The following is a 14,820-nucleotide window of genomic DNA, read 5'->3' on the forward strand; positions in this document are numbered from 1 at the left end:
TGGTTTCAGGTCGGCAGTAGTTGATAGTGAGTTGCTTGATCTGGGTTCGTCAGGTTATAAATTTACTTGGCATAGAGGGCGTGATCCAAGGGTTAGGGTGGAAGAAAGGTTAGACAGAGTGTTGTGTAACAACGCCTGGCCTGATATTTTTCCTGATTCAGCAATCCAAAATCTTGAAATTTTGTCGTCGGACCATCTCCCAATTGTCTTAACCACCGCTCGCCGTAGTGAGACAACTAAGAGGTTTGGTTTTCGGTTCAGCAATACCTGGGTTGTTAAGAAAGATTATGTTCATGTGGTTAATAGGGGGTGGGCTAGTAATGCTACTGCAGGTATAGGAGAGAAGCTGAGTAGTGTTAGAGAGAATTTGAAAGGTTGGAGCAGGTCTATGCCTACAAACTTTAAACGCAGCCAGTAGAATTCTGGTCAGTCGCTTGTAGATGAGATCTGATAGTGCAGGAGTGGATCAGTATCATAGAGAAGTGGCTGAATATCATGCTTTGTTGGCGGAGGAAGAGGTGTATTGGAAGCAAAGAGCGAAGTGCCATTGGTTAGGGGAAGGAGATGCGAATACTAGGTTTTTTCATAACGCAACTTCGTCTAGAAAAAGGGTGAATAGAATTTCGCGGCTTCGTGATGAAAACGGCCGGTGGCATAACTCTAAGACAGAGGTTAATAATATTGTTACCAGGTACTTTTCAGACCTGTTTTCTTACTCGGATGTCTTCCCAATCGAAGGTTTCAACGTGGAGGCTCGTATTGGGGTCGATCATAATGCTGAGTTGATCAAAGAAGTTTCTGAAGAGGAGGTGAGACGGGCGGTGTTCAGTATGCATAGTGATAAATCGCCGGGGCCGGATGATTTCAACCCAGCCTTCTATAAACATTACTGGACGTTGGTGGGAAAGGACGTTACTAGGGCTTGCAGAGATTTTTTTAGTAATGTTTGTTTGGATGAGGGTACGAACAATACTGCCATTACGCTTATTCCGAAAGTAGATGTCCCGGAGAAGATGACGGATTTGCGTCCTATCTCTCTTTGTAATGTTTTGTACAAAATCTTTGCCAAAGTCTTGGCTAATAGGATGAAAAGTCTTATGCCTATTATCATTTCAGAGAACCAAAGCGCGTTTGTCGAGAATATGCTTATTACGAACAAATTTTTGATAGCATTCGAGATTGGTCATTTTTTGAAAAGAAAGAGAAGTGGCAAAGATGGAGTGGAGGCTCTGAAGATTGACATGAGTAAGGCCTATGACCGAGTTAGGTGGAAATTTGTGGAAATTATGATGACAAAACTGGGTTTCGATGAAAGGTTTGTTAAGTGGATTATGGCTTGTATTTCCACTATGAAATATACGAGTATAGGGGACTGCACAGAGATGGTGCCTATTATTCCTAGTCGAGGGTTGTGCCAGGGAGATCCGCTATCTCCATACTTATTCATTATTTGTGTGGAAGGGCTCAGTTCTCTTATAGTTGAGCAGGAACGAGGGGGTCAGTTACATGGGGTGCAAATCTGTCGAGGAGCGCCGTCTATTAGCCATCTGTTCTTCGCAAATGGCTGTTTCCTCTTTTTCAGGGCCACGGTAGAAGAAATGGGTATTGTCAAGTCTGTTTTGGATCGGTACGAGGCTCTTTCTGGTCAGAAAGTAAATTTCCAGAAATCGAATATCCAGTTCAGTCGCAATGTAGGGGAGATTGATAGAGATTTAGTTTGTAATTTACTGCAAGTGACAGCTTCGGATAGTGGGGGTAAGTATCTTGGTCTGCCTTTTTTGGTTGGAAAGAACAAGAAGCAGGTATTCAGATTTATAAAGGATCGCGTGTGGAACAAAATTTGAAGCTGGAATTCTAAATTTCTTTCCCGTGGGGGTAAAGAAATTCTCATCAAAAGTGTTGCTCAAGCTATGCCTAATTATGTTATGAACATGTTCCTTATCCCGTTGAGGTTGTGTGACGAGCTTGAATGTATGATGAATTCCTTTTGGTGGGGGAGAGATCAAGTCGCTAAAAAGGGGATTAATTGGGCTAGATGGGAGAAATTATGTGTTCCTAAGAAATTTGGCGGTTTGGGGTTTAAGAAAGTTCATGAGTTTAATGTTGCGTTGTTAGCTAGACAGGCGTGGCGACTTGTAAGCCTGGAGGATAATCTTATGGTTAAAGTGTTCAAAGCGAGATATTTTCCAAACTCGTCTTTCTTAGAAGCAAGGTTAGGGGCGAATCTGAGTTTTGTTTGGCGAAGTATCTTTGAATCTAAAAAAGGTATTAAACTGGGCGCTAGAATGAGAATTGGTAACGGAAAGAAAGCAAAGGTCTGGTCTTCTCCTTGGCTTCTGGATTCGGGGTCAGGTGTTGTTATGACCTCTATGCCTAGCCATTTAGCTGATACTAGGGTGGAGCAGCTGCGTGTTGTGGGCGAACCGTGTTGGGATATTGGCTTACTTCGTGACATTTTTGTCGAGGAAGATGTTCAGCGTATTCTGAATGTTCCCTTAAGCAACAGGGATATCGAGGATAGGTGGTGGTGGAATTTGGAGAAAAAAGGCAATTTCTCTGTTCGTAGTTTCTACAGAGCCATTTGCGGGGAGGTGGGCGAGACGGCGAAGAATATTTGGAGCTCTATTTGGGGTATCCAAGCCCCGTTGCACGTTAAAAATTTTCTCTAGCGAGCTTGCTCGGGTTATCTCCATACTGTGGATGCATTGGCGAGTCGTAAGGTGTTTGTAAATTCTACTTGTATGGTGTGTAATTCCATGCATGCGTCCCTAGTTCATCTTTTTGTGACTGTGCTATAGCTAAGGACTGTTGGCTTCTTTCCAATATTTCGGGTATGGGTGTGGGTCGGGGTGATTTTGTTTTGTGGTGTGATAGGTGGCTGTCATCTCTGAGTTTGGAGGATGCGTCTCTTGCGTTGTTTATTTGCTGGAATCTTTGGTTGAATAGGAAACTCGTGAGATTGTGGAGTCAGCGTGTTTTCAGATGGCTGCCTAGAAAGCTGCTAACAAAAGTTTAGGACAACTCAGGCAGGCTTCGGTCAAGAATGGTGAAGGAGGAGTTATGTGGAGCAAACCAGATCGTGGCTGGATAAAGATCAATGTGGACGCAACAATTTTTGCGGGGAAACAGGAGACAGGGATTGGCGTTGTTGTCCTGGACTGTCATGGTAAAATTCTCCAAGCCCGACAAGTTAAGTTGCTGGGTATCTTTTCTCCTCGTCATGCTAAAATTATGGGTATTAGGGAGGCGTTGAGCTGGGTTAAAGGTTTTGAGCAAGTTGTGATTGAGTCAGATGCGATGGAGGTGGTTTTGGAGTTGCGTAATCCCGATCTTGTTAAGTCCGATATGTTGATCGAGGATTGTTCGGTTTTAGCCAGGCAGTTTCATAATGTTTTATTTACTTTTGTGAGGCGATCTGCGAATCAGGCGGCGCATATCTTAGCGCAAAATGCCTGGTCCCTGTCAGGTCATCAGAAGTGGTTCTGTCACTTTCCAGAGTTTCTCACACATGTAACTGCCCGAAATTTGATTTAATGAAATTGTTTCTTTTCAAAAAAAAAATACTATTATTTTATAATTAGTTGAATAAAGTAAGAGATTATTTTCCAAATACCTGTTTTTGGTAAAACATTTACACCAATTTGACTCATTTTTTCCTCTTATCTCACGTTACCTAATAAGTTAACTTATTTACAAAAAATACCTACTATATAAAGAAGTGTTATCTCATTTTAGGTTAAATTTTTACATAACCACCTTTTTTTTCTCTCTCTTCTCTCTCTTCTCTCTTAAAGTTCGCTTTCTTTTCTTCTTATTTCCCTCTTCTTTTTCATTTGATTTTTAATTTATCTCCTCCGATAATTTTTCCGTTTGTCTTTTCTGTTCGTCTTTCCGGTTGCGTTTCCGTTTGTGTACTTCCGATGGATTTCTCGTCGTTTCCGGTCGTTTTTCTGTTCATCTTTTCTGTTCGCACTAATCCGTTCGTCTCTTCCGTTCGCGCTATGGATTTTTCGACTCGTTTTTAAATTTGTGTAATTTTTTAGGAATAGAGTTAAAAAGAATTGAATTCTAGAATTCATTCTAAACATAAATATGCAAAATTTATTTCAATTCTATAATTTACAGTTTTTCATTCCAAACAATGGAATTTATTTGCAAATGAATTCTAGTGAAATTCATTTATAAATGAATTTCGGTAGGTAAATAGAATTGTTTCAAAGGGGGCCTTAGTTTCCATTTTAACTTTATTTGTAAAATATGTTTCAGAATTTCAATTTTTTTAATTTTCTTACTGTTTTTGATTATTTTTTATTTAAGTCTAATTCGTAAAAAAAATTATTCTTTTTTCTTAATTCCCTTTTTTAAGGAAAATTTTCTGAAATACACTATTTTTAATTGGATTTTATTACTTGATTTGAGCTTAGTCTTTTCAAAAACACTCTTCTACTAAAAAATTAGCACATTTACTCCTTTTTTAATTGAAAAATAGCAAACATACTTTCTCTATAATAATAAAATCACATGTTAAACAAATTCAATAAAAATTCAATACCGTTCCGACCATCGTTTAATAGAAACACCGTTATTTAACAAATCACTGCCACTTCCCACCACCCTTTACAGAACTCAAATAAATTCAATACTGTTCCAAACTTACTTTCTCCTATTGTCATCTTAAAGTTCAATTTCAGTCAGTTTTTTTCTTATTGAGGCCTCTCGCTCCGAGCTTTCCTCCGATTCCGATCGTTGTTGGGTGTTTTTATTTTTTTTGGTTTTTATTCAATGTAACTTCTGTTTAATATTGTTGATTTTTTAGGATTACTAGAAATTGAAATTGAATTTTATATTAATCTACTGCTACATTTTGTAATTTTTTAATAGATAAAAAATATGGGTGAGTTTAGACCCAATAACAATCTAACCTTTTTTTTGAACTTTAAACTTTCTTCATTAAAAAACAATCGAAACAGTTACATGCGTAAGATACTCGAGAAAAGTTTAAAAACTAATCCCGGTGACCTGATAAGGAACGACATTACAAACTAATTAATGCGTAGCCTGATTCACAGATCGCCTTATAAAAAAAGATAAATTAAAAAACAGTTTCGCTACCAATACTCAATCTTCAACCAAAAAACTCACCAAACTACCGCCTCCGGGAGCCTAATAACCAAAATAACTTCCTTCACAACTTATTCAAATGTAAATTAATTCCCCACTTCAACCAACTAAGAACCTCCCGGATTCCAATTAACTTTGTTGTTCTTAGATCATAAGCTCCACCTAAAACATCAATATAACTAGCACAAAAACTGTTTACTGAGGCATCAAAAAAGTCTTTCCACGTCAATGAAAATTCCCCTTTGTAACCTCCACTACCAACTGAAAAACCACATCCAATCTCCAACACTACTTCAAGAGCTTCCATCAGAATTTCACACAAGATTAGAAAACTCGGCTTCCATATTTTGACCAATTTTTTCAGAAATTGAATTATTCGTGGGTTGGCCAAACCACGACAATTCCAATCTAAAACATTCATTGCTTTTGGTGGGCTGGAAGCCGAGGCCCACCTGACTAAATTTTGTTGGGTCGATAATCATACCTTGCACTTGAGAACCGGGCCCATTTACTCCTAGCTCATTATTAGCTCTTATAGCCACTCTTTTCCTTTTTGAGTCCAGGGTCAAATCATTCTCATCACCATTCAAACTACCACGCTTATCATTAAGGTAACCAGATTTTTGAAATTCACCAACAATCATGGAATTTGAATTTCCCATATCTCCATCTTTCCTTCTTTCATTATGTTGATTTCCATTTGAAATATTGTTATGATAGGTAATAACAAGATTCTCGGTCAACTTACCATTAAGATTCTCCACCTCAGCATCATATTCTTCGTTCGAAACCCTAGCCGGACTCAATGGATGAAGCCATTTGTTACCAGTATTCACCACTTTTTCCTTGGTACAGCTCGCATCTCAATACTATATGGTAAAAATTCCTTCGGAATAGGATTAGCAAAGTACTTAGCATAAAAATTTTCGGAGTGTCCAATAATTCCGCAGCAAAAATAGAACGTGGGTAACCTTTCATATTGGAAATTAATCCAACTCTAGTTTCCTCCTCCACGTTGAAGCTTCGTTCTTCTGACTAAAGGTTTGTGAATATCCATTCCTACCCGGACACGAAAAGATTTCATACCCGTTCCTTTAATTGCTGTTAAATCACATGTCCCAAATGAGCCTAAATAGTTACCAACATTTTCACCCACCTTCTCTGTTTCATAACCAGTAGGGACATCAAGCACATGTATCCAGAAATTCACTTGCCACAGTTGCACCTCCACTGGAATTTCCCCTACTCTTAGCCTATTAGTAATCACCAAATTGTTCTCAAAAGTCCATGGTCCGTCCTCCACCACCCTTTTCATGTCCATTTCATGGTAGAACTTAAAAATAAACAGATTAGGTTCCACCATTTCAATGCAAACACCCATCGCTGGTTTCCAAATTCCGAATATCACTTGTTTGAAGATATTGAAATTAATCGATTTGTCAGTTAATACTCTGCCCACCAAACTCCAGTTAAAGCCTTTCTCAATCACACCCTCCTCATCTTCCAAAATCTCCAATCCTCCCATATCCTCCTCCTCGATGGTAGCCCTAGTATACACATCGGACAATTTTTCACCATAAATACTACTACTAGACGAAGCCATAATTCACCAAACTTTTCAGGCGAAGAAAAAAAAATAAAAGAGAACAAAAGAAGAAAGAGAAAAGAGGGATTTAGAGAAGAAAGAAAACAGTGAAGAAACTATCTCTGCATGAGAAAGCTGAACATGTATTCGCCAGAAACAAAAGAAATAAGATAGTGGGTACACAAAGCCAGAATAGATCTGTCAAAGGAAGATAATAAATGAGCAAATTCCACTAACACATTAGCTTCTAAAAATCAATTAAGCAACATTACTTGTCATATAAACAAGACAACAAAGATTGTCAAAAGACAATAAATCGCCTTTAACCAGAGGAACAGAGAAAACTCAGAGAGTCAAATTCTAAAAAGAAAGAATCTTCATAATTCAACAATAGTAGATGGAAATATATAATTTTTTGAATTATAACAACAATCTAACCTTGTTGTATGAAATTTTGTATGAAATTAATGCTTGTTTTATTTTTAACGTGTTGGTAATAATAGAGATTGTAAGCTTGTTAATTGATCTAAAGAATTTACCGTCTGGAATGAAGATTTGGATATATGATGAATGTATTTGTTTTTTTATAATGCATGTCACATGTTTGATAAAATACTTAATAGATTATTTCAAAATTATTTTTCATTTGTGATTTATATGATTTATTTATCGATAGTTTTTTATTGGTTTGAAAAACGGATATCCGCTGATTTTTGTAGTTTGTTTCAATAACGATATACACAACAATAATATACTTATTTTAATAGAAAATGATGCATTATATGAATATAATATAAAATAAAATAAAATATGATATGTAGTAGGTGAATGATATTATACAATATTTTATCATCAAAGCGTGTCTTACTTACAGTTACCGAAAATTATGATGCTCAGTTACTAATTTTTGTCGGTTCTGGTGTCTTCTTATTACATTCATCTGCAGTTACAGTTGTTTAACATAGTATTTTTTGTCTGATTTGAGTAACTTTTTTGTAGTTTTTGAGTAGCTTATTGGTAGATTTTAACATCAAAAGTAATCGATCACTGATCATAGTATAAAAAATCAAATAGATTATCTACGTACAGTATACTAATAAATTTTTAAATGGTGACATATTTGCTTATTAATTTTATTTATATTTAATTTTTTAGTTGTTTTTTAGTTGCTATTTAGTTGTTTTTCCGATGCTTACTGGTTGCTTTTGTTTATTTCTCATTAATTATTTTTTAGCGGTTGCTTTTTAGTTGCTCTTATTGTTTGTTTCGTTTGATTTTAATTTTAACTACTATTTGATTGCATTTTATTTATTTTATTAGTTGTTGATCTAGTTTTTACAGGATACAAATATAATCAAATATTTTTAATAATGTTATTTATATTATGTTAAAAATCAATGTCATAAATAATTATCTTACGAAAAATTAGACATTTATAAGGGACAAACCGTAAGCATGATCATGATTAAAACATGAAATTAAACCGTAAGCACGATCATGATTAACATATGAAATTTATTCAACATGAAAAAGATAATAAACAACATAAGATAAATTTCTGGGTAATTAAAAAATATAACGAGCAGAAGATTTTTTTTTTCTTTTTAAATTGCTGATCGATATAATAACAAAAAGGAAGTTCTTGCATATACGATGGTAGAATCGACAACTTGGATTGATAAGAATGAAAATAAATATTAAACTGAATCAAATAATTTTGGATTTAAATTCAAGTCGGTTAATTAAAAAGTAACCATTTTATTTCCTTTGCATGTATTAAAGTTTTGCAGAGAACAAATAACAAATGAGAAATAACAAAGAAAATAAGAGCAACAAAAAGACAAATTGTTATAACAAATTGTTATAACAACCCATAAAACAAGAGAGAAAACTGCATCATTGATGGAATTGGAAAAGAGCGTATATCTGCAAACAAAAATTAAAAAGGAGCGCACGCTTGTTTAAGTAAAAGCCAAAAGAGTATTCTTAAAAGCAAATATGAAAAATGGGTATACCATGTAATTACCTCTTTTTAATTTTATTTACATTTTTACATTATGGTTTGACTCATATTTGAGAGCCACTAGTTTTTGAGTTTCAATTTTAAAATTGATTTTTTTTCTATCTTTAACTTATTAACGACTTCAATTCTCAGTCTATTAAAAGGTTTTTTTTCCTAGTTATTATGGTTGAAGAAGGAGGAAACTAACTGAGTAGCATTTTAACTTTATTAATGTTGGTGACAGCGTCGGCATTGATTGTGAAGGCAGAAGGGGAGGTCATGGCGGAGACGAAGGCGGAAGCAAAAGGGGAGGTCATTGTGACTAATGCTGAATTAAGTTTATGAACCTTGAATTTTGGTATTTTGTAAGATGGCCTTTGCTTCTGTTTACACCGGCACAGAGAAATGCGAGTCAGAGTGTTACATAGGCTTATTTAGGAAATGAAGTCCAATTAAAGCCTTTTCAGATTAGTCTTTTATTTTTGGGCTTTGTACATAAATGCTTGAATTGTGGTTGGTCTTTTCAAAAACACTCTCCTACTAAAACATTAGTACATTTACGCCTTTTTTGGTTGAAAGATAGCAAACATGCCTTTAACTGTAACAAACTAATACCGTTAAATACCTCCATCTTCTTCGATGAAGAACAGCGATTTCTTCATCAACATCAGTAGAAATTAGGTTCCTCAAAAATCAAAAATCAAGATAAACAAAATTATAGAATCAAACAACAAATCTCCAGATTGTTCCGATTTCTGCTGATTTCTCCAAAAGTTGCGTTAATTCAATAATTGATCAGCTTTCTCCTGATTATTCAACTATTGCTCTGATTTCAAGCATTCAATTTCTCATCTAATTCAGGTACATGATTCCAATTTAATCAATTACTTAATTAATGTTTTAGTTAGATTCAAATTTGTAATAACAAATTATAATATATGTGGTTTAGTTTCCATTCAATTTAGATAGATTTGAAAATTTTTAGGCTTATCTTTTAAATCAGTTTCAGTTGCGATGAATGAGCTTTATTTTATGCAATTTTTGAATCAATTTCTAGGTTATAACTGTGCAATTAGATTTGACAATATATAGGAAAGTTTTTGGTTGAAAAGATTTAGATAAATTGAAAATAACAATTTTCTATATAGATTTATGATTAATCTGTTTTAATATAGTTGTTTCTAGCTCTATTAGTTATGTGTGCAATGTGAGCAAATTATGCTTATGGAATTTTAAATTCATTGTCATGGTTAAATCTTCATTAGGAATAAGTTGAAAGCGTATTTTGATATTTTTTATTTTTGTTTTTCTGTTTAGTATGGAAAATATTCCCGTATTTATTCATTATAATGGGGAGTGGAATCAGAGCATGGACTATATCAATTTTGATGTTACTGGAATGGTTTTTCAGAATGAATGTGACTATATCAGTTTACTGCAGAAACTGAATAATCAACTGGCAAGCAACCAGAGAGCTACTGAAATAGAAGTCAAGTATCAAGTGAAAAACGGATATCCACCTCTGAAGATACAAGATAATGATACTTTATTCTTTTACAAACAGTTCAGAAAAAAGATGGAGATTGCATAAAGTATCTCTTGTGCATATCATTTCCCAAAAATCAAAGGGACGTCAACTTCTTTTATTCGACCTTATTGTTGACAAACACCCAAATCAGAAGCATTCATACATCTGCTGCCTCAACTTCAAAAACAACGTCTAAAATGATGTCATTTAATAGAGAAGTAGATGGTAGCATTTTAGAGGTAGTCCTTTATGCAAACTATGCGAGTAATGACATTGATGGCGAGGAAGAAGAGACTGAAAGCAAGTTTGACGATGCAAATATGATATCGAATAGAAGACATCCAGAAATTGATCAAGGGCAGATTCACAAAGTCAAAGAAACTTTGAGCACAGTTATGAGCTTTTACGTGATAAAGAATCACTTCCAATATATGGTGAAGAAGTCATGTACAAGAAATTTCACTACTAGAATACAGAGAATTACCGACGGAAATTTTTTGATTTAACGACGGATTTTAGCCTTTTACCAACGGAAAACTTAATTTACCGACAGATTTCAGCCTTTAGTGACGGAAAATTCCGTTGCTAAAATGCAGTTTTCTAGTAGTGTTTTTTCTTGGATTGTTGGGATGAGAGATGTGATTGGAAATTAAGAGCTTCAAGAAAATAAAAAGCAAAAATGTTCATGATAAGTAAGTTGAACAATGTTCACATTTGCCCATTAGAATCAAGAACAAGCAACCAAAGGCAAGCAACATCAACAATCATTGGAGAATGTATTAGATCAAAATATCTCAGTTTAAAAATAGTTTACACACCCGCAGATATATTGAGAGACATGAAAGAAGACTACAGTGTAACCATTAATTATACAAAAGCTTATAGGTCAAAGGAGATGGCTTTTGAAAAAATAAGAGGAAGAGCGGATGATTCATTTGCAAAGCTGTTGGAACAATTGCTGAAACTGAACAGAATCACGATGAGGCTGAGTCGCGGACTAGGTCGCTCTCTTTTAGACGTTTCGCGGCACAGCTCGGTGGTGCAAAGCTGACTAGCAACCGCGGCGTCCCTAGGATAAACAGCCGGAAAATATACTGCTCTCACTGCACTGTGAAAGCAGCTATGAAAACACTTTCTGAGTATTGCTCTTTTGCTTTGTTTCTTTGTCATTAGAAATGAAAAAGGGACCAGTATTTATAGGCTGGAGGAAAAGAGCTGTTGAGACAATCATAAAGATGGAACATAAATACTGAAAACGTTTTTGATAATAAATTGTTTACAACAGTCAAAAACGTATGGAGCAGTTCAAAGGTTTATTTGAAAAATAAAAATCTGTTATGTATCAAAAAAATAATAGTGCCAACCGAACCGAACCACCCACCCAGACCAGACCAGGCCAGGCCGGACCGGCCGACCGACCGGACGGACGGCGCGCGCGTGTGGTAAATACGGTAGGATGTAACTCCTAGCCCGTTCACAAAATTAGGTACCCCTTGGGGCCCAAACCCAAGTGAGAAATTCCAAGTTAATAAAATCAATTACTTGAGTTCTCCTAAGCAATGTGGGACAACACATAAACTCTCCATATTCTCATTTCAAATAACAAGGCACTTCCTTTTTATTTTATTTTTCAAATTCAATTAATTTCAACAATCCCCCACTTTGAATTTTAAAAATAGTTTCTCGAGCAATTTCTGTTAAGATTGTGCATAAACAAAGGTATCTTTCGATTTGAACCTTTGCGTAGTGAGTAATATTCTGATTCAACAAGAGTGACTCGTAGTCTTGAACTCTATCTCGGACATCAAACCACGCACGTTCTTTTCATAAGTGTTTTTCTAAAGCCCGTGCATTTATGGCCCTGCACGTCTATCCCAGTTTAGTGAACGCTCTAGAAATTTTGCCTCAAATTTCATAGGAAGCGGCCCCACTTCCACATTCACAAAGGTGAAGCTATCAAGAGTACTCCTATAGCTAGGTACTCCACTCCATATGGAGTATAGACTTTATTAAGAGATTCTATTAACTCATCCTCTACTCGCTTCAGGAATCATGCATTAACATTGCATGTTCTGGCTCATATCATTCATAATTTGTTATTACCCATTGAACCTATTTCTTGGGATCTCCAGTCAGTTAGGTCGGGTTACCATTATGAATGAGTCATTGTATAGGCATTAGTCCCATTCCTTTTGATGTTTTATGGACTTTCTCTCTAGCTAATCCTTTCGTCAAAGGATCTGCTAAATTATCATCTGTGCGTACATGATCCACTCTAACAGCTCCTGTTGAGATGAATTCTCTTACAGTGCTGTGCTTACGACGTATCTGTCATTTCTTACCATTATAATAACGGTACTCAATTTTTGCAATAGTTGCGGTACTATCGCAATGGATCAACACAGCTGGTATCGGTCTTTCCCACAAGGGAATTTCAGCTAGCAGGCATCTTAGCCATCCCGCTTCTTCACTAGCAGCAGCTAGTGCCATCATTTCTGACTCCATCGTAGATTGAGCCAGAATCATCTGTTTCTTTGATTTCCAAGAAACAGCTCCACCAGCTATACTGAAAATATAGCCGCTCGTGGCTTTGGAATCATCTGACAATGTATTCCAATCTGCATCACTATACCCTTCAAGTACAGCATGATGCTTCAGATAATGTAATCCAAGATTCATTGTTCTTTTAAGGTATCTCATAACCCTTTCAATAGCATGCCAATGCTCAATACTAGGTCTACTAGTAAACCTGCACAGTAATCCAACGACATATGCAATGTCGGGTCTAGTACAATCAGTGGCATACCGAAGGCTGCCAATGATGCTCGCATATTCAGACTGTCGTACACTATCACCAGTGTTCTTAAAAAGTTTTACACTTGGATCATAAGATGTACATGCAGGTTTACAGTCGAAGTAGTTATATTTCTTTAGAATCTTCTCAACATAGTGAGATTGATCTAAAGAAATTCCTTTTTCAGATCTAGTTATCTTTATGCCAAGAATGACATTCGCTTCACCTAGATCTTTCATATCAAAGTTGGCACTCAACATTGATTTCACAGCATTCACAACATGAATATTTGATCCAAAAATCAACAAGTCATCTACATAAAGACATATGAAAGTGCAAAGTTCCTTTTCAGATTTGTAGTAAATACATTTGTCACTTTCATTCACTTTAAAACCATTTGAGATGACAAGATTATCAAATTTCTCATGCCATTGCTTAGGTGCTTGTTTTAGACCATACAAAGATTTGTCTAACTTGCACACCTTCTGTTCCTGACCATGTATTACAAAACCTTCAGGTTGATCCATGTAAATTTCTTCCTCCAGTTCACCATTTAAAAAAGCAGTCTTAACATCCATTTGGTGTACGACCAAATCATACAGCGCAGCGATCGAAATCAGCACTCTAATGGATTTTATTCTAGTAACAGGTGAATAGGTATCAAAGAAATCAACGTTTTCACGTTGTCTGTAACCCTTGGCTACAAGTCGAGCTTTGTATTTGTCTACTGTGCCATCAGGTTTCAATTTCTTTTTTAAGATCCATTTACAACCTATGGTTTTGCAACCGGGAGGCAGATCAGTCAAATGCCATGTATGATTGGACTCTAATGAATCTATCTCATCATTTATGGCTTCTTGCCACAAATCAGAATCTAATGAAGTTAAAGCTTCCTAGAGGTTCGTAGGATCCCCCTCTAAAGAATAGACATGGAAATCAGTTCCAAAGTCTTTCGAAATTCTAGCTCTTTTACTTCTTCTGATCTCTGGTTCTTTATCATTAGTAATCTCATTATTCCTGACCACAGGAACATTACTAGATGATTCGCCCCCACTATTTCCTAATTTAAAAGGAAATTTCTGTTCATAAAAATCAGCATCTACTGATTCAATAATAACTCGTGCAGTCAAGTCATAAAATCTATAAGCCTTGCTATTGACTGCATACCCAATGAAAACACATTCATAGGCTCTGCTTGCTAATTTTATTCGTTTCGGATCAGGAATCCGAACATACGCTAAACAGCCCCAAGTTCTCATATAAGACAAATTTGGTTGTCTTTTCTTTAGGATCTCATAAGGTGAAATCTTCCTGTTTGATTTCGGGACTCTGTTGAGTACATAACAAACAGTCAACAGAATTTCACCCCACCAATAAGAAGCAGCTCCAGAATTCAATAAAATAGACACTACTGCTTCTGTAAGTGTTCTATTTTTTCTTTCGGCTTTACCGTTCATTTCAGGAGAATAAGGTGCTGTTCTTTCATGCACAATACCATGTGAGTTATAGAATTCTATAAACAAGCTAGATTCATATTCAGTACCTCTATCACTACGAAATCTCTTGATTTTCTTATTGAATTGATTTTCAATTTCTGTTACAAATAACTTGAACATGTCAAGTGCATCACTTTTATTTTTCATCAAATACACATGTGTAAAATCAGAACAATCATCAATAAAAGTGATAAGATATCTTTTACCATTTCTGGTCAAGGTACCGTCAAGTTCACATATATCAGAATGTATTAAATCTAAAGGTTCAAATTCTCTAATTACTGATTTATGTGA

The sequence above is a fragment of the Mercurialis annua genome, linkage group LG2 (genome assembly GCF_937616625.2).
Source record: "Mercurialis annua linkage group LG2, ddMerAnnu1.2, whole genome shotgun sequence".
Taxonomy (NCBI): Eukaryota; Viridiplantae; Streptophyta; class Magnoliopsida; order Malpighiales; family Euphorbiaceae; genus Mercurialis; species Mercurialis annua.